At 47.3% G+C, this 21,546-nt stretch overlaps 1 protein-coding gene across 2 annotated transcripts in view; it reads left to right on the top strand.

Annotated features, from left to right (window-relative positions):
- The window catches only part of PLCB2 (phospholipase C beta 2), a 384,423-nt gene that overhangs the window by 87,593 nt on the left and 275,284 nt on the right, over positions 1 to 21,546 (top strand). The window lies entirely within an intron of this gene.

The following is a 21,546-nucleotide window of genomic DNA, read 5'->3' as shown; positions in this document are numbered from 1 at the left end:
ACTCTAATGCCAGGTACACACGAGCGGAATTTTGGTCGGAAAAAGCTCTGATTGTTTTCCCGATGGAATTCCGATGGGATTTCGCTCAAGCTGTTTTGCATACACGGTCACACCAAATTCCAAGCGTTAAGAACGTGGTGACATACAACTCGTATGACGGGACTAGAAAAAGGAAGTTGAATAGCCAGCAGCCAATAGCTTCCGTCTCGTAGTTGAATCTGAGTATGCGTGAGTTTTTGTGCGTCGGAATTGAATACACAAGATCGGAATATCGAAACTTTTTCCATCAGAAAAATTGAGATCCTGCGCTCAATCTTTTGCTGGCGGAAATTCGGCCAGCAAAATTCCAATGCAGCATACACACGGTCGCATTTTCTGATGAAAAACTGTCATCGGTCTTTTGCTAGCCGAAATCCCAACTGTGTGTACGCGGCATAAGAATTTAAAATCAATAAAATCCTCAAACTATTATATTGCTCATTAGGGATGAGCCGAACACCCCCCGGTTCGGTTCGCACCAGAACTTTCGAACGGACCCCAAATTCGTACGAACTTTAGAACCCCATTGAAGTCTATGGGACTCGAACGTTTGAAATTAAAAGTGCTCATTTTAACGGCTAATATGCAAGATACTGTCCTAAAAAGGGTTTGGGGACCTGGCTCCTGCCCCAGGGGACATGGGTCAATGCCTAAAATGTTTTTAAAAATGGCAGTTTTGGCGGGAGCACTGATTTTAATGACGATTAAAGTGAAAAAAAAGTGAAATATTCCTTTAAATATGGTGCCTGGGGGGTGTCTGTAGTATGCCTGTGAAGTGCCACGTGTTTCCCGTGTTTAGAACAGTCCCTGCACAAAATGACATTAAACGGAAATAACATCATTTAAAACTGCTTGCGGTTTTAATGTTATATCTGGTTCCTGCAATATGGTTGAAAATCATTGAAAAAAATGGCATGGGTAGCCCTCCCTGCCCATTACCAGCCCCTTTGGGTCTTGTACGCATATTAAGGGGAACCCAGTACCCATATTAAAAAAAGGAAATGCGTGTGGCCCCCAGGCCCTATATACTCAGAACAGCAGTATACAGGCGGTGCAAACAAGACAGGGACTGTGTAGATTTGTTGTCTTAAGTAGAATCTGTTTGTAATTTTCAACTGGTACATTTTTAAAGTGTAGCTCCAGTCAAAAAAACTATTTTTAAGCTTTTTGGAAAACATAGGGAAGGGTTATCACCCCTGTATAATTTGTTTTGTCGTCCATCTTTTTTCATCTCACTTGCTGTTGTCTCCTTCCGTTTGCAAGTAGGAGATGTTTGTAAGTTGGATATTTGAAAGTAGGGGCCTGCCCTATATGCTCTGCAGAAATGGCGGTGTTGGTTTTGCCACAACATTGTAAGCCCTCAAAGTGACTCTTGGTGGGCGCTGGAGCGCCCTGCTGTGAACGATTATATCAAGAATTGTAATTACATGCCATTGTTGAACAGTGGTAGAAAAATTGACCTTTGGTGGTTGTGGTGCTGGTGCCACAACACTATAAGTCCTCACAGTTACTCTGGGTGGGCACAGGAATGGGCCCTCCTGTGAAATATCAAGAATTGTAATTACATGTCCCTGTTAAACAGGGGCAGAAAAATTGGGCCTTAGGCACTGGTGCTGGTGCCACCACACTGCAACCTCTCCCATATACTCTATTTTTATTGCAGGAATTAGCCCTGCTGCAAAGCATTGCATCAAAAATTGTACTTAAACGCCCCTGTTAAACAGGGGCAGAAAAATTGGGCCTTAGGCACTGGTGCTGGTGCGACGACACTGCAACCTCTCCCATATACTCTTGTTTTATTGCAGGAATTAGCCCTGCTGCAAAGCATTGCATCAAACATTGTAATTAAACGCCCCTGTTAAACAGGAGCAGAAAAATTGGGCTGATGGCATCACCCAGAACCAGAAATGTTCTTCCAACATATCAGCGGAGGAGGAAGAGGATAGACAATCAACATAACAGGACAGTCACTCAGCATCAGCATAGGCAGTCTTGAAGGGATGTGATATTTCAAAAAAAATTATTCGGTTACATCAGCTTCAGGTGCTTGGTAGCTGTGGGTGATCCAAGACTGATTCATCTTGATGAAGGTCAGTCGATCAACTGATTCGGTGGACAGGCACACCCTGTGATCGGTAACAAAGCCACCAGCAGCACTGAAGGTGCGTTCCGAAAGAACGCTGGATGCAGGACAGGCCAGTAGCTCATTTGCATACTGTGCAAGCTCTGGCCAGTGATCCATCCTCAAGACCCAGTAAGCCAGAGGATTTTCGGTGGGAAAGGTGTCCAAGTCTGACCTTGCCCCTAGGTATTCCTGCACCATGTAAATCAGACGCTGGCGATGGTTGCTGGAACCGATCATACCTTGGGGCTGCGGACTAAAAAATTGTCTGAAAGCATCAGTCAGACGGCCACCTTCTCTACCGCTCCTTCTGACCGATGCCTCAGCAACACGTTGTCCAGGACCAGGAGTTTGTAACCTCCCAGTCTCTGGAAACGCGCTGCACAGACCATTCTGCAAGGCCTCCCGGAGATGTCTCATCCTCTGCTCCCTCTGCGATGGCAAGATAAGGTCGGCAACCTTACCCTTGTACCGTGGATCAAGGAGAGTGGCCAGCCAGTAATGGTCCCTCTCCTTGATCCGAAGAATACGAGGATCCTTCCGCAGGCTTTGCAGGATCAGGGAGGCCATGCAGCGTAGGTTAGCTGAGGCATTCGGTCCGGAGTCCTCTGGGTCACTAAGGACAACATGATCCGCAGCTACCTCCTCCCAGCCACGTACAAGTCCACGTGTTTCTTGGGACTGTAAATCATCCCTACAAGACTGCTGCTGCTGATGCTGAGTGCCAGCCTCCACCTCCATGCTGACACAATCATCCTCCTCCTCCTCCTATTCCTCCTCCTCATCCTCTTCCTGTGTGATGGGTGGCACAGCAGGAACACTGTCTGGATAAAGGGGGCCTTGAGAGGCAAGGAAGTCCTCCTCTTCCTGCCTCTGTTCTGCCTCAAGTTCCCTGTCCATTATTCCACGCAGCGTATGCTCCAAGAGGTGGACAAGAGGTACAGTGTCACTGATGCATGCACTGTCACTGCTCACCATCCTTGTGGCCTCCTCAAACGGTGACAGGACAGTGCATGCATCCCTGATCATGCCCCACTGGCGTGGTGAGAAAAAACTGAGCTCCCCTGACCCTGTCTTGGTGCCGTAGTCGCACAGGTACTCATTGATGGCCCTCTGCTGCGTTTGCAGCCGCTGCAGCATGGCCAACGTTGAGTTCCACCTGGTGGGCATGTCACATATAATGCGGTTCTTGGGCAGGTTCAACTCCTTTTGGAGCTCAGCCAGCCGAGCACAGGCATTAAATGATCGGCGGAAATGCACACAGACTTTCCTGGCCTGCTTCAGGACATCCTGTAAGCCCGGGTACCTGCCCAAGAACCGCTGCACCACCAGGTTAAGGACGTGAGCTACACAGGGCACATGGGTCAGTTGTCCCTGTCGGAGGGCGGAGAGGAGGTTGGTGCCATTGTCGCAAACCACCATTCCTGGCTTAAGCTGGCGTGGCGTCAACCACCTCTCGGCCTGCCCCTGCAGAGCTGACAAAACATCCACCCCAGTGTGGCTCCTGTCCCCCAAACAAACCAGCGCAAGCACGGCATGGCATCGTTTTGCCTGCGTACTTGCGTAGCCCCTGGAACGCCTACGGAGCACCGCTGGTTCTGAGGACAGAGCACTGGAAGAGGCCATGGAGGAAGAAGAAGAGGAGGGGGTGGAGGAGAGAGGTGTGTCACAACCAATAGTAGCATATTGGAGGCGTGGTGGCGGAACAACCTCCAACACTACTGCACCTTGTCCTGCATCCTTCCCAGCTGCCAGAAGAGTGACCCAATGGGCCGTGAAAGACAGGTAACGTCCCTGTCCATGCCTGCTGGACCATGAGTCAGTGGTAATATGCACCTTACCGCTGACCGCCCTGTCCAGCGAGGCAAGGACTTTGCCTTCCACATGCCGGTAGAGAGCCGGAATCGCCTTCCGTGAGAAAAAGTGGCGTTTGGGGACCTGCCACTGAGGAACCGCGCATTGTACAAACTCACGGAAGGGGGCCGAGTCTACCAACTGAAAAGGCAGCAGTTGAAGTGCTAGCAATTTAGCCAAGCTAGCATTCAACCACTGGGCATGTGGATGGCTGGGAGTGAACTTCTTTTGCCGGTCCAGCAGCTGGGGCAGGGACATTTGCCTGCTATAATCGGACTTGGGTGTACTGCTAGCAGAGTGCCCGGAAGCACTTGGCTGTGACACACCTAATTCTACACCTTCATTCCTCTCAGAGCAGGTTTCAGAGAGGACTGAAGGTCTAGTGGGGTTGGAGATGCCAGCTGATGAGGAGCAAGGAGAGGTCCGCTTTGTTCTTTGGTGTGGGTCTTTGAGGTACACTTGCCAACAAGCTGCATTGCAGGTCAACATATGTCTGGTCAAGCATGTGGTGCCCAAGCGGCTGATGTTTTGGCCACGCGAGATACGCTTAAGACATATGTTGCAAATAGCAGCGGTGCGATCTGATGCACTCGTCTCAAAAAAGGCCCACACCAAAGAACTTTTAGAATAACGTGCAGAGGCAGCGCCCTGCACAGGCGGAGCTCTGTGGTGTGATTCAGTCGGTGTGCTGCCCCTAAGCTGGCCCCCAGAGGGCATCCTGCCTCGTTGGACATGTGCCTCCTCCTCCTCCTCCTCTCTCCTACCAGGCACCCACGTGGAGTCAGTGCCCTCATCATCCCCTCCCTCTTCATCGCTGTAGCAAACCTGGCAATATGCTGCAGCTTGTGGAACATGACTGCCAGATTGCTGTCCTTCTTGAGCATCCCCTCTCTCTGCATTCACGCTACTGCCTTCCTCTAGCTGAGTGTCATCATCAGAGCCTACAAAACACTGGGCATCCTCCTGGAGCATGTACCCAACACTGTGCTCAAAGAGTTCAGGAGACTCCTCAGGAGGACGGGGTGGGTCTAGGGAAGGAGTCACTGATGATGACATTGAGACGAGGGAAGACGATGCGTTGGCAGCTGCTTTGCTAGTATCCTGAGACTGGGTGAGAGAGGATGAGGAGGATGAAGAGGGCTTGGTCATCCACTCTACCAAGTCGTTGGCATGTTGTGGCTCAACATGTCCAGCTGCCGAAAAGAAGGACAAGCGTGTCCCATGGCCACGTGCTGATGACAATGCACCGCGTCCACGACCAGCACTTGTGTCTCTAGACACAGAGCCTGCTTGCCCTCTTTTATCGGCGCGTGCCTGTCTGCCTCTCCTTGCTGGCCTTCCAGACATGGTAATGGCCTGAAGGGAGTTGGGTAAAACAGCAGTTGGGTAGTGTATATTGTGCTGGAGGCACACAACACCCACTAACTCCTGCAGATGCCTTTATTATAGAACACCAGAGATAAAAGGGTATACTGTACTGGAGGCACACAACACCCACTAAGCCCTGCAGATGGCTCTATTAGAGAACAGCAATAAAGGGTAGATACAGGTGTATATTGTGCTGGAGGCACACAACACCCACTAACTCCTGCAGATGCCTTTATTATAGAACACCAGAGATAAAGGGGTATACTGTAATGGAGTCACACAACACCCACTAAGCCCTGCAGATGGCTCTATTAGAGAACAGCAATAAAGGGTAGATACAGGTGTATATTGTGCTGGAGGCACACAACACCCACTAACTCCTGCAGATGCCTTTATTATAGAACACCAGAGATAAAGGGGTATACTGTAATGGAGTCATACAACAACCACTAAGTCCTGCAGATGGCTCTATTAGAGAACAGCAATAAAGGGTAGATACAGGTGTATATTGTGCTGGAGGCACAAAACACCCACTAACTCCTGCAGATGCCTTTATTATAGAACACCAGAGATAAAGGGGTATATACAGATATATACTGTGCTGTGCTGGAGGCACACACAACTTCCAATAACTCCTGCAGATGGCAGATGGCTCAAATAGAGAAGAGCTATGTAGGTGGATATAGCGGTGTGTACTGGGTACAGAGCACGCAGACAGCACGCACAAGCTCCTAACACTACTGACTGCTAGACATGTGCATTCGTTTTCGTCCGAATTTCAGCTATTTTCGTTTTCGTATTGACAAACGATAACGAAAGCACAAAATCCGAAAAACGAAAGATCCGACATAAATAAATGCTTTATTTTCGTTTTCATTGTTACAACAGTTCGATATAGAATAGGAGATTCGACATGACTCTGACAACAATCTGTGTCTATAGAACCTGTGGTCGAATGTGCCTAACCTTACCTCTATTAGTCCAAGATTATATAGAGAAAATATTCGACAGAGAAAAAAGATTTGACAGAGAGAAAAGATTCTGCAAGTTACTGTCCTAAAAAGTGTTTTGGGACCCGGGTCCTGCCCCAGGGGACATGTATCAATGCAAAAAAAAGTTTTAAAAACTGCAGTTTTTTCGGGAGCAGTGATTTTAATAATGATTAAAGTGACACAATAAAAGTGTAATATCCCTTTAAATTTCGTAGGGGGGGTTGTCTATAGTATGCCTGTGAAGGGGCGCATGTTTCCCGTGCTTAGAACTGTCCCTGCACAAAGTGTCATTTATGCAGGAAAAAAAGTCCTTTAAAATCACTCGCAGCTATTATGAATTGTCGGCTCCGTAATACAGAGAACACTCATTGAAAGTCATTGATAAAAAAATAAATAAATTAATTTAAAAAAAAGCGTGGGGGTCCCCCAAATTCAATTACCAGGCCCTTCAGGTCTGGTATGGATATTAAGGGGAACCCTGCCTCAAATTTAAGAAAAAATTTGACGTGGGGTTCCCCCTAAATATCCATAACCAGACCCTTCAGGTCTGGTATGGATATTAAGGGGAACTCCGTGTCAAATTAAAAAAAAAATTGACGTGGGGTTCCCCCTAAAAATCCATACCAGACCCTTTATCCGAGCACGCAACCTGGCAGGCCGCAGGAAAAGAGGGGGGGACGAGAGAGCGGCCCCCCCTCCCTCCTGAACCATACCAGGCCACATGCCCTCAACATTGGGAGGATGCTTTGGGGGTCTGTGACCCCTCAAAGCACCTTGTCCCCATGTTGATGAGGACAAGGGCCTCATCCCCACAACCCTGGCCGGTGGTTGTGGAGGTCTGCGGGCGGGGGGCTTATCAGAATCTGGAAGCCCCCTTTAACAAGGGGACCCCCAGATCCCGGCCCCCCCCTGTTTGAAATGGTAAGGGGGTACAAAAGTACCCCTACCATTTCACAAAGAAAGTGTAAAAAATGGTTAAATAAAACAAACACACTTTTGAAAAATTCCTTTATTAAAAAGAAAAAAAGAAAAAAAAGATTCCAGCGGCGGTAATCCACTCTTGCTATCCAGCGACGGACGATTATCTCTCCAGCGATGTCTCATCTCATCCAGCGCAGCAATCCATCCTTCTTCTGTCTCCGTGAAGGAGACACTGCAGGCATTCCGGCGGCTGACGTTTCTTATATACGGAGGGCGGGGCCACCCGTCACTTTGACCCCGCCCCCCTCTGACGCAAGGGGAAACCTGGGGTTCCCCGTGACGTATGGGTGACCCCGCCCCCCTCTGATGTAACGGAAACCTGCCTGTGTTACATCAGAGGGGTGCGGGTCACCCATACATCACAGGGAACCCCGGGTTTCCCCTTGCGTCAAAGGGGGGCGGGGTCAGCGGACGGGTGGCCCCGCCCTCCGTATATAAGAAACGTCAGCCGCCGGAATCCTTGCAGTGTCTCCTTCACGGAGACAGAAGAAGGATGGATCGCTGCGCTGGATGAGATGAGACATCGCTGGAGAGATGACCGTCCGTCGCTGGATAGCAAGAGTGGATTACCGCCGCTGGAATCTTTTTTTTATTTTTAATAAAGGAATTTTTCAAAAGTGTGTTTGTTTTATTTAACCATTTTTTACACTTTCTTTGTGAAATGGTAGGGGTACTTTTGTACCCCCTTACCATTTCAAACAGGGGGGAGGCCGGGATCTGGGGGTCCCCTTGTTAAAGGGGGCTTCCAGATTCTGATAAGCCCCCCGCCCGCAGACCTCCACAACCACTGGCCAGGGTTGTGGGGATGAGGCCCTTGTCCTCATCAACATGGGGACAAGGTGCTTTGAGGGGTCACAGACCCCCAAAGCATCCTCCCAATGTTGAGGGCATGTGGCCTGGTACGGTTCAGGAGGGAGGGGGGCCGCTCTCTCGTCCCCCCCTCTTTTCCTGCGGCCTGCCAGGTTGCGTGCTCGGATAAAGGGTCTGGTATGGATTTTTAGGGGGAACCCCACGTCAATTTTTTTTTAAATTTGACGCGGGGTTCCCCTTAATATCCATACCAGACCTGAAGGGTCTGGTTATGGATATCTAGGGGGAACCCCACGTCAAATTTTTTCTTAAATTTGAGGCAGGGTTCCCCTTAATATCCATACCAGACCTGAAGGGCCTGGTAATTGAATTTGGGGGACCCCCACGCTTTTTTTTTAATTAATTAATTTATTTTTTTATCAATGACTTTCAATGAGTGTTCTCTGTATTACGGAGCCGACAATTCATAATAGCTGCGAGTGATTTTAAAGGACTTTTTTTCCTGCATAAATGACACTTTGTGCAGGGACAGTTCTAAGCACGGGAAACATGCGCCCCTTCACAGGCATACTATAGACAACCCCCCCCCTACGAAATTTAAAGGAACATTACACTTTTATTGTTTCACTTTAATCATTATTAAAATCACTGCTCCCGAAAAAACGGCCGTTTTTAAAACTTTTTTTTGCATTGATACATGTCCCCTGGGGCAGGACCCGGGTCCCCAAACACTTTTTAGGACAGTAACTTGCAAATTAGCCTTTAAAATTAGCATTTTAGATTTTAAACGTTGGAGTCCCATAGACTTTAATAGGGTTCTAAAGTATGCTATATTCTAGCTCCATCGAATCTTCTTTATACATTCGACAGACACCATAAGCCTTCAAAGACAGATTCGACCATAATTCATGTGGAATTTCGGACGAATGCAATTTTTGAACGAAAAACGAAATAAATAAAAACGAATTTCGGGAGTAACTAAATAAATTAAGTTTTCGGACGAAAACGAAATTCCGAAACGAAATATTTTACTCTGCACATGTCTACTGACTGCAAGCTCTATTATAAAAGATAGATCACTAGCTATATAGGTGAGGTGAATATAGCGGTGTATACTGCGGTCAGGGCACGCAGACAACAACCACTACAGAAGAGCAAGATCGAAAATTGGCCGATAACGATCGGTGTATACTGTGTTGAAGGTACACAGAACACCCACTAACTGCTTCAGACGCCAACACACTACACAAGGCCGCTGCGCTGGTGGCCTTATATAGTGTGGGGCGTGTACTACACAGCCTGAGCTATGATTGGCCACAGGCATCCTGCCTGTGGCCAATCATGGCTCTCCTCGCTGCTGGCGCTGTGATTGGCCAAGCATGCGGGGTCACAGTGCATGCTTGGCCAATCATGAGCCAGCAATGCACTGCGATGACGCAGTGCATTGTGGGCCGTGAGCGCCACACGAATTTGGCACGAACGGCCCATAATGTTCGGAATTCGCCGAACGGGCGAACAGCCGATGTTCGAGTCGAACACATGTTCGACTCAAACACGAAGCTCATCCCTATTGCTCATTAAGACTACAGTTTATTTGACAAGATTGTAGATGAGAAGCTATAGTAAACGCTTTTTTGCACCTTTAGTTATTTATTATTTTGTTTTCATGTATATATTTTTTCCAGACAATTAGGCATATAGAGTTTGTGAGGCAAACATACACACATCAATTAGCTGGCACAGACTGCAGCTCTTTCTGGTGTCAAGCAGTTTTCCAGGTCATCTGGGGGATATAATATGTTCTGAATCTACCACAGAGCATCCTCCCAGGTGACCTGCCATGTGCAGCTTCTGGTAGATCTTCCCCCAGTAAAGGATGTGCATAGTAAGTCCACTGCTATCTTTAAATTCACGTAAGCCAGATGTCTATTCTTAAGTTCAAGACTTTTATTGTCTATTCACAATTAGCCAAAATAAGCCTAGTAGCCCCGCACCTGTGATTTTGTTTGTCACTAATTTTCCTAAGCTTACATGTGTAGGTGATACGTGTGCAACCAATGAATCTTGTCCAAAAACTCAGTTACAGCCTCTCACCCAGTCTTTTTTTTTTCTGTTGGAACGGTGTTCCGCCACCTCTGGCACCAGCCCCGTGTTTTCTTCTCACTGCTGTCACTTGTAAACACAGGAGCTCAGCGCAGTTCTCTCAGGGGCTCACACAGAACCCTCTCTGTCCTGCATATCTCCATAACAACCAAGGCCAGTGGCATAGGGTAGGTAGTGGTACCTCAATCCAGTAGGTGCCAGCATGCCCAGAGTTTCTTGTGACCATCTAGTGTCTGAGTGCGGTCTGTAAACTATGGGCTTTTGGCAGGCAGGAGAGGCTGAGTGATCTGACACCATCCTCCTGCTCAAGTTCTGCCCACCAATGGGCAGCAGACAACAACAGACTGCACACTGCAGGTAGCCTCGTCTCAGGCTTTCCACACAGCAGGAGAACAAGGGAGAAAGATAGAGCCCTGTGTACAGTAAGCAGTTTCTTCTAGAAGAAAAAACTAACTTGATGAAAAATTTTATTTTACAGGAGGCTGGGAGGTAATAGTTTCTACAGAGGGGATGGACTGGGAGATGAACACGGGGTGATTTTCTGTGCCCCATGCAGGGCAATGTTTTACCGACACAAGGATGTACAGGTGTTCCATGCATCCCTGTGTCGGAAGTCCCATTGTTATCTAGTTGTACAAAGGGGCTGTACGGACACAGCTGATGTTCCCAATGTGACATCGGTGTGGGGGTGTACAGCCCCAAAGCACTCAGGGTGAGTTCAGGGACAAGCACCCACACCCATGCATTCCTGTGTGGGTAAACATGGCCCTGTACAGGGCACATATCAAATTGCCCATGTGAATAAGGGTTTAGGGCTGTGGGGGGTGATCGTTACTGGAGGTGGTAGGGGTTGGGGCTGCTGGGTAAGATCTGAGCTGGAGTGAATATGGGCTTGAAGAGAGGGGTTTGTACTGGCTGGAGGGGGTCATTTTTGGCTGTATTCTGTACAGTGGCCTGGGCACCACTTACTGCACTCTCTGCATTACTTACTCCTGATCCCTGTACTCTCTGCATTACTTACCCCTGACGATGCATTCTGTGCATTATGTACTTCTGACCCCTGCATTCTCTGCATTATCCTTTACTCGGTGCATTACTTTAAGACCCTCCTACTTATTCATTTGTCCACGCCCACCATTTGAAGTAGCACGCTTTTTCCATGCGGGGGGGGGGGTTCATGGTTGAGTTCATGCACGTATTCTCTGGGGAAAAAAAAGCTTATGCGGTTTATGAGTATCATGCTTCCTCTTTCCAGGCTCTTACAGACAAGTGCTGCCTGTAGCAGAGACTATACTGAGCTTCATGTAACCAAGTGTAGCCTCATATCACACTGGCTATGTGTAGAAATTACCCAGGTCCCCTAATAAGAGAGAATCTGCATCCAGCACCCATGTGTATAAGCTCTTTAGTTATAGTGACTACATTCCTTTAATGGTTACACATTCACACCAATGCCACAAAGGTGTGTTTCCATATGCAACTGTAGGAAGTATTATAATAATAATGCATATATATATATTTGCATTTTTCTATTTTTAGCCACAAGATGGGGCTTTAGGCAAAACAGGTTCCTTACCGGTCTCCATAGTTAAACTTTAAATGCATCCCCAAAAGTGAATGAGTAAGAGCAGTGGCTCATCCAACTCCTCTCCCTCCCTTTAAAAGATTCCATTTAAAGTTTCCATCACAGACAGATTATATGAAAGGAATGGGCTTTTACTGTGCCGTCTCTGTAGAAAAACCCACCGATCTCTGATAATCCTGTGCCTTTGTTGCACTTTTGCATTATTCATTTATTTGTAAAATCAACTGATACAAAACATTATTAAAATGTATTAACTGTAAAAATAAAATACAATTAAGTCAAAACCATTATAATGACCTTTTAATTTAAACAAAGGTACATATCCATTCCATTAAAATATGTTTTACTTAAAGTTTATGAATGATATTAGAAGTTCACCCTAACACTAAAATCCCTATATCTACAGACATCCACGATCTAACACTATAAATAGAAAACGAACAAAAATATCGCGCTTGGGGCAAAACCTAAGAGCTGCAACTAAAAACCATCAAATATCAAATTATGGATCAGATCAAAAAAGTTATACATAAAGTTGCGCTAAATATGCGTGAAATCTATAGTGAAAAAAGTAATAAAACTCAGTATAGATTATATAGAAAGAGCGAATAAATCAAAAAAACACCATATAAGAAATTCAATCAAAAAAAGAAGTCCTTATAACCAAGAAATCCTGGTTCTAAATAAAGAATAATGAACAGGGAAATCAGTCCTTTTCAAAAGTTTAATGAGACCTTCCTGATTTTGCCAATATCGCTTCCAGACCGGAAAAAAGTTTGACTCTTACCGCAATGGGTGGACTCCCAATCAACGGCGTCGTTAGCGATGGCAGACAGCCCTCTGCAGGGTTCACTTATGCGTATTCCATTCCCACATGCTGCTGGGGGAGTGAGTACGTGCAGGTCATCCGAAGACTACTGACCCGGGCCGAAGAGTTCCGGAACCAGCCGATCGACCTGCTTTTCCTCTTGGTCACCACAAAGAAAAGGAAGGTGGCCGTCCGATCACTATGAGCTCCTGGAGTTGTCTAAAGCTCTCCAATGAGTTGTCAAATACGAAGGTTTTTCAGTGAGCAAACCTGTAGTGAGACATAAAACGCTCGGGCCACCCGGCCACGAGCGAGGGGAAGGGGAAAACAAAAGTGGACTCTGATCGTTAAACAATCGTCAAATTTATTAAATAAAAAATAGATACACAGCAGACCAAAGGTATGACCCAAAATGGCCCGATTATAACAAATAAAAAAATATGCATAAAAAAACGGTTAAATTAAGAGCAAATATACAGTAAATAAATATACACCCGTGCTGGGGAATATTCTAAAGCGTGGTGGTATCAGCACAAAGAGCCCGATCACAAACGAGCAAAAACGATCTAACACTAACCTATCTAGCCCTGTAAAGAAGAAATCAGTATACATACCTTTTTTGAAGCCGACCCGACCCGATCCCGCGGTGAGCTGCGGCTTCGCTGTGGAGGTGGGTACAGAGGACACAGCCGAGAACAGAAGCCCCATCTTTGTGTGACGTTGTCGGCTGTGTCCTCTGCAGAGTTTCCGCTGCTGGATACCAGACCAGATCGGCTTAAAAAAACAGTATGTATACTGATTTCTTCTTTACAGGGTTACATAGTTACATCGTTACATAGTTAGGTTGAAAAAAGACACAAGTCCATCTAGTTCAACCATAAGAGCGGTTTTTATTTTTTGCGCTATAAACAAAAAAAAGTGACAATTTTGAAAAAAACGCATTATTTTTTACATTTTGCTATAATAAATATCCCCAAAAATATATTAAAAAAAACATTTTTTTCCCTCAGTTTCGGCCGATACGTATTCTTCTACATATTTTTGGTAAAAAAATATCGCAGTAAGCGATTATTGATTGCTTTGCGCAAAAGTTATAGTGTTTACAAAATAGGGGATAGTTTTATGGAATTTTTATTAATATTTTTTTTTTACTAGTAATGGCAGCGATCAGCGATTTTTATCATGACTGCGACATTGTGGGGGACACATCAGACATTTTTGACACATTTTTGGGACCATTGTCATTTATACAGCAATCAGTGCTATACTAATGCACTGATTCCTGTGTAAATGACACTGGCAGTGAAGGGATTAACCACTAGGTGGCAGTGTGGGGTTAAGTGAGCCCTGGGGAGTGTTTCTAACTGGGGGGGTGGTTGTGTATGACACGTCACTGATCTCTGCTCTGATCACACAGAGCAGAGGTCACTTGACACTGTCACTAGGCAGAATGAGGAGATGCTTGTTTACATTACCATCTCCCCATTCTCCCTTCCCGTGACTCACAGAGGTTCCAACCGACGCGCGTGCCGCCGGCGGCGCACACGCAATGGCGCATGGCAAATTTAAAGGGATGTACAAGCGCCGGTCGACAAGTGGTTAATACAAGGAAGGACTTTGGTAGCTTTGGAAATCGCACCTTGGCATTGCATGCTATTGTTGAGCTTATGATCTACCAAAACCCCCAGATCCTTCTCCACTATGGATTCCTCCAGTTGTACTCCCCCTAGTATGTATGATTCATGCATATTCTTATCCCCCAAGTGCATAACTTTACATTTATCAACATTAAACCTCATCTGCCACATAGTCGCCCAATTAGACAGAGCATTGAGGTCGGCATGTAAATTGGAGACATCTTGTAAGGACGTTATTCCACTGCATAGCTTGGTGTCATCTGCAAATACATAGTTGCCAACATTGTAAATAAAAAATCGGGACACTGTTTTTGGCAGTAGGCGGGGTTGTATTATAATTAGGGGGCGGGGCATGCGGATATAGGCGTGGCACAGGGAAAGGTGAAAATGCGACAAACTATGGGCGTAGTTTACGTAAATAGTGGGCATGGCTTACATGGGCGTGTCTCGAATGGGTGTGGTTAGAGTCTGAGATGAATGCGGGATGGAGAGGGAAAGGGGGGGAGGGATGGAGAGGAAAAGGGGGGGCAGGGAGGGATGGAGGGACAGCAGCCCCCGATCCTACACCACAATAGCAATATGTGTTTTCCAGAGTCTGACAATCAGCAGATAAAGATACTCCAAATACCTGGTGTTAGCGCTTCAATCATCCCGGCGCCATGATTGTTATGGTGTCAGGATGATTGAAGCGCATTATTTCTATTACATTGTAATATAAAATGAAATCATTCAACTCACCATAATGCCGAATCAGTGGAAACCCTGAGCGCATCACTAGCCACGTGGCCTGTCACAAGATGCCATCAGGTGCCCCCAGCAGAATCCCTCCTTACATCAGGTGCCCCATCAGAGCAGCCTTCCTCACATCTGTGTCTCCATCATCGGAACACCTCCTTACATCTGGTGTCCCCATCAGTCCTCCTAACATCTGGTGCCCCTCTGACATCCAGACTGGCCCCCTCTGACATCCAGACTGGCCTCCTCTGACATACAGACTGGCCCCCTCTGACATCCAGACTGCCCCCTGACATCCATACTAGCCCCCCCAACATCCAGACTCTGACTGGCCCCCGATATCCAGACTGGCCCCCGACATCCTCCAGACTCACTCTGACTGGCCCCCGACATCCTCCAGACTCACTCTGACTGGCCTCCGACAGATCCTCCAAACTCTGACTGGCCCGACAGATCCTCCAGACTCTGGCTGGCCCCCGACAGATCCTCCAGACTCTGACTGGCCCCCGACAGATCCTCCAGACTCTGACTGACCCCGACATTCTCCAGACTCTGACTGGCCCCCGACACTTACTCCAGACTCTGACTGGCCCCGACATCCTCCAGACTTTGACTGGCCCCCAACATCCTCCAGACTCACTCTGACTGGCCCCTGACATCCTCCAGACTCACTCTGACTGGCCCCCGACATCCTCCAGACTCACTCTGACTGGCCCCTGACATCTCCAGACTCACTCTGACTGGCCCCCGACATCTCCAGACTCACTCTGACTGGCTCCCGACATCTCCAGACTCACTCTGACTGGCCCCCAACATCTCCAGACTCACTCTGGCTGGCCCCCGACATCTCCAGACTCACTTTGACTGGCCCCCGACATCTCCAGACTCACACTGACTGGCCCCCGACATCTCCAGACTCACTCTAACTGGCCCCTGACATTTCCAGACTCATTCTGACTGGCCCCCGACATCCTCCAGACGCTGTGACCGTCATTGCCATGCGGAAAGAGTTTGAACTGCGGCACCGCCCACCTTCCATAGACACTGGCAGCGGAGGTGGGCGACACCGCAGCATCTCTATAGACATAGCTTCTGGTCTTCTTTAAAATGGCCTCTAGTGGCCGGCGGCAAAATTAACGGGGACAAACCGAATTTCCCAGGACATTTTCCGGGACAAAATTAATTCGGGACAAGGGTCCTAATCCCGGGAATGTCCCGGGAAATTCGGGACAGTTGGCAACTATGCAAATACAGACATTTTACTTTTAATCCCAGACCCAATATCATTTATAAAGATATTAAAAAGTAAGGGTCCCAACACTGAACCTTGGGGTACACCACTGATAACCATTAAGAGTAAGAATCATTAACCACTACTCTCTGAATTCTGTCTGGGTTAGATAGGTTAGTGTTTGATCATGGATGTCTGTAGATGCAGGGTTTTGAGTGTTAGGGTGGACTTACACTTTAACTGAACATATACTTAGCTGAGGCCATTACATCTAAATCCTTTATAACAATCCATTAGTCATCTGTCTGTATCTGGGCACAGTTAACGCCTCCTTTCTTCCTCTCAATAAGAACAACAAAAAATCGGTCACACAGAATTCCTACCAAGTTGAAAAATCTGTGTAAGCAACAATGTACTTAAAATCATGTAGCTGAAATCCCTTCTTAATGGCCCCTAGGGTAACCCAAAGTATTCCAATCCTCACTGTCATGTTGCATTAGAAATTGCTTTAACAAAACACTGTGATAATGCAAACTTTTGTAGTGTATTCTACACTATTTAATGTGTTAATATGCAGCTTTGTTAAAGTATAAGTTTACCCTAACACTAAAATCTGTAAATCTACAGGTATCCACAATTTAAGACTAACCTATCTAGCCCTGTAAAGAAGAAATCACCATACATAACTTTTTTGAAGCCACTTCAGTCCGGTCTCTTATTTGACAGTGGACGCAAGAGTGCGGTGAGGTATGGGTGCCTGTGTAGTCTTGCGCTGGAAGTAGTGGTGTGTAGCTGGTGCATCACCAGAATGGAGCAGATAGCTGGAACAGCAGATGTCAGCAGGAACAGCAGACCCTGGCTGGTGGACAGCAGGCAGCAGTAGGTAGTGGCTTATAGCTAGTGCAGGAAAACTGGTGAGCGACAGTAGAGGAAGCCCCAGAGGGAGCAAGGCAGCTGTATACAGGACGGGTGAGAGACTGGATACGTGGTCAGACAAGCCAGATCGTCAACAGATGGTCAGATGCAAGCATAGATGGCAGGCAAGGAATGGTCAAAGTATAGGCAGGGGCTGGCAACACAAGAGCAGATGGGCAAAAGGCAGAGGCAAAGTCAAAATACAGGCCAAAGTCAGGCTATGGTCCGGAGGAGAGGTCTTGGGTTGATGCCACCGATGTCTCAGCCCCACGTTTGGTGACCATATTCCATTGGAAATTTCCCTCCAAGCCAGCCCCCAGACTTGTAGGGGGGCCTTGTAAGGGGGGGGGGGTACTTTCACAGATCAGCTGCGGAGCTGATCTGTGTCTCACCTTTACTGCTGTAGGTTGGCTGGCACCTGTTCCACTAGCTGGTGTTCAGCCCTGTGCACTCTGCAGCTATGGGTGTCGCTGCCCCTCACCTGTTCCTAATATATGATTCCTTCCTGCTACTTCCTGTCTAGCCCCTCATGTGCTTCTCTATTTAAATCCTTTTCAAACCAGTTACTGGTTGCTTGAGCAACATTTGTTTCTGAGCTCCCTTCGTGTAACCTATTTTACCTGACCTCTCGTGAACTGATCTCTTGTGTACCGACCCAGCTTGTTCTGATTACATTGTCTGTATCCCGCCCTGACCTTGGCTCACTATCCGGCTCTCCTTTTGCTTCATCCATCCATATATCCTTGTCCAAGCCCTTGTACACATGGTCGGAGATTCCAACAACCAAATCCGTCGGATTCTGTCCGACGGATTTTGTCCGAAACTGTTGTATACACACGGTCGGACAAAGTTGTCAGAAAATCCGACGTGATGATGTTATTTTGTTACGACGGGACTACGTTCACACTAGTAGCCAATAGCTTTGGTGTAGGAATTTGATCTGAGCATGCGTGGCACTTTGTCCGATCGGAATTCTCTACGCATGATCGGAGGTGAACCCGGGGGTCTTGACCTGGGGTCTGCACACAGCTAAGCCCAAACCCTCATGAGGGGGTCCCTGCATAATACAGGCTGGCCCTTAGACTCCACACCCTAGGGGATCCCGTGTCACCTGCTCACCTGTGGGCTCACTGTAAGTAGCACCATGACAGGTGACTTGTAGCAAATGCTGAATACAGACAGACCCACAAACTGAGAGACAGAGGAATGGGATAGGAAAGATAGGCAGGCAAAATCGATTATAAGCTAGCTAGTGGAAGATGACCAGCTTATCCACATAAGGACAGAGAAAGTTGACAAAGGTATGTGGACTTCATTACAAAAACTGTATGAGTGTTCAAGCCCCAACAGTGAGCTGTTTCTACTAAGAAAGCTTTACAAGATGAGACTAGAAGAAGGCCAGCATATGTGTGGCCATGTGAAATCTATGCTAGAGAGCATAGAGCAGCTACGTGACATTGGAGGGGACATCAAAGATAACCATATTGTCGCCATGCTCCTCTGCAGCCTTTCAGAGACATATACTGCTGTTATTAACGCTTTAGAAACCAGAGGGAAATGAATGTCAGAGGGAAATGAATCAATGAATATGACAGAAGGAAAGAAAATATGCACCGTAATGACAAAGTTGTACTATGGCACAAAGCACAACAAAGAAAACAGAGCCTGTTTTTGCATTAAAGGGAATGGTCACTTTAAAAAGGACTGTTCTATCTGGAAAGTTGAGCAGTGAAAGCTAGAGCTATCCACAAAAGAGAGAGTCAAAGCAATCACAAAGGAAACTACAGAAACATCAAACATCATCATACAATAGGCTGCCCAAGCAGTTGCCACTGCCCTGTTGGAATGCGCCTTTAAGCCCTCAGGAATTTGTTGTTCACTCAACGAGTAGGCCTTTTTGATAGTTTTAACCAGCCATGAGGTGATGGTGCGAGCTGATGCCGTCTGACCTTTCCTACAGCCATATGGAACAATTAAGAGGTTTTCCGATCTCCTGATCGACTCAGTTGCTGAAAGATACTTTAGAATGTTGCCCCTGACATCCAGAGGATGAGGATCACCTTGATCTGTGACAAAGGCTGGAAGGTTGATCTCCTGATTAAAGTGGAAGGAGGAGGACACTTTAGGTACAAAACGGTCCGAAGGCCTTAGAACTATTCTGTCTGGATAGACGACCAGGTATGGTTCTTTAGCCATCAAGGCTTGCATCTCCGAGACTCTCTTTGTTGAAGTTATACCAAGCAGGAATGAAACCTTGAGCATCAGATCCCAAAGGGAGATGTTGTCGAGTGGAGAGAACGGTTCCTTAGACAAGACTTCCAATACTGGGAATGAAGGTTCCCTAGGTGGCCTTAGTTTAAGGCAGGCCCTCTGAAACTGGATGACTAAAGGATCATGTGCCCATTAGACCCCGGTCAGAGCAGATAAGGCTGATACTTGGAGTTTCAGGGTACTGGAACAAAGCCCTTTCTCTAGGCCTGACTGCAAGAATTCCAGAATTTGATACCAGAGAAGATATGTCCCAACCTTGTTGTTGAGAAAAGGTGATAAACTTCTCCCAGATCCTTCAGTACGTGTTGTTGGTAGTTGGCTTCCTAGCCTGAAGCAATGTCTCCACTACCCTCTGAGAACAGCCCTGTTCTAGATACCTAATCCTCTCAGCCTCCAGGCCATCAGATGTAGTCTCTCCGGGTTTGGATGTAGAAGCTTGCCCTGAGAGAACAGGTCTGCTGACAGCAGGAGAGGAAGCCGATCCACCATGTTCAACTGAAGGAGAGTAATGAACCATGGCCTCCTTGGCCAAAAGGGGATCACCGCCACTACTAATGCTGCCGACCTCTTGAGCCTCAGAAGGAACCTCGCTATGAGGGGAGTCAGAGGGAAGATGTAGCCGAGGTTGAAGTTCCAGGGATGTTGAAGACAATATACTCCCTCCGCTGAAGGAAAGGGGATTCTTGATAGGAACCTCTGACATTTTGCATTTGCTGGTGTAGCCACCAGATCTATGTCCGGTGGGCCCCAGGTCTGAGTTATGAGCGTGAATGCTTGGGGACCACTCGTTATTTGAAACAAAGCTTCTGCTGAGTGAGTCGGGCAGGAGATTCTTGACCCCTGGGATATAGGCCACTCTCAGGTCCAGTAGGTTCAATTGCGCCACTCCATCATGGGGCGAACTGCCTGCATCAGGGAGGAGCTTCTGGTGCCCCCCTGCCTGTTTATGTAGGCAACAGCCACCCTGTTGTCCATCCTCAGGAGTACTCGTTTCCCTCTCAGGTGAGTACTGAAGGCCAGGAGGGCCTGAAAGGCTGCCTTCATTTCCAGTATGTTTGAGTCTGAATCTTGGATCCTGAATGGCCAGCGCCCCTGAGCTTCATGATGTTGGTAGTGTGCCCCCCATCCCTCCAATCTGGCATCCGAGGTTATCGTTTCCTGAGGAGGGGAGACTATATACCTGCATCTCCTCAGATTGCAGAGATGGGTCCACCACTACAATGATTGTTTGACCTCCTCGGAGATGTAGATCGGTTGGGTCATGGATGAGCCATTCCATTGGCGCAAGAAGGAAGTTTGAAGTGGTCTCGCGTTCCATTGGGCCCATTGGACCATAGGGATGGTCGCAGTAAGAGAGCCTAGGAGACTGAAACATGCTTTGGCTGGTAGGGATGCTGCCGAGATTGCTCTTCTCACTCTCTGGATCAGTGGGGAAATCTTCTCTACCGGTAGCTCCAACGTGTTTGTCCGGGTATCCAACTCCTCACCCAGCAAGATCATCCACTGGGTGGGACGAACATTGCTCTTTTTCCAGTTTATTAACCAGCACAGTCCTTGTAGTGTGGAAACTAGGACCTCTTGATGTTGGATAAGGGACTCCTGGCTGTTTGAAAGGAGGAGGATGTGGTGCAGGTAGTGATGGACTCTCAATCCTTTCTCCCTCAAGGACGCTATCACTGGTAGTAGGACCTTCGTGAAGGCTCTGGGGGCTGTTGAGATCCCGAACGGGAGGCTCTGAAACTGAAAGTGGCCCTGATTTACAGAGAACCGAAGGAACTTCTGGAAGGTGACATGGATCAGAATGTGTAGGTAGGCGTCCTGGAGGTCTATGGAGAGCATCCAGTCCCCCAGATTTATGGCTTGGAGGATTGATTGTAAACGTTACATCTTAAATGACTCGACTTGAATGGAGTAATTGAGGTTTTTCAGATCTAAGACTGGAGGGAGGTCTCCTAATTTTTTCTTGACCAGAAATAACGGGGAGTAGAATCCCTGTCCCCTCTGTGATGTAGGTACTTCCATTATTGCTTTCTTTTGGAGAAGCTCTTGGTCAGCAGTCCCCTGATGGTGGAAGCCTGGTCAGACAAAAATGGTC

Source organism: Lithobates pipiens, unplaced genomic scaffold (genome assembly GCF_037356315.1).
Source record: "Lithobates pipiens isolate NorthernLeopardFrog02 unplaced genomic scaffold, aLitPip1_a1.2 Scaffold_30, whole genome shotgun sequence".
NCBI classification, from domain to species: Eukaryota; Metazoa; Chordata; class Amphibia; order Anura; family Ranidae; genus Lithobates; species Lithobates pipiens.
Note: the sequence above shows the minus strand (reverse complement) of the source record. Positions and strands in the feature narration are given on the sequence as shown.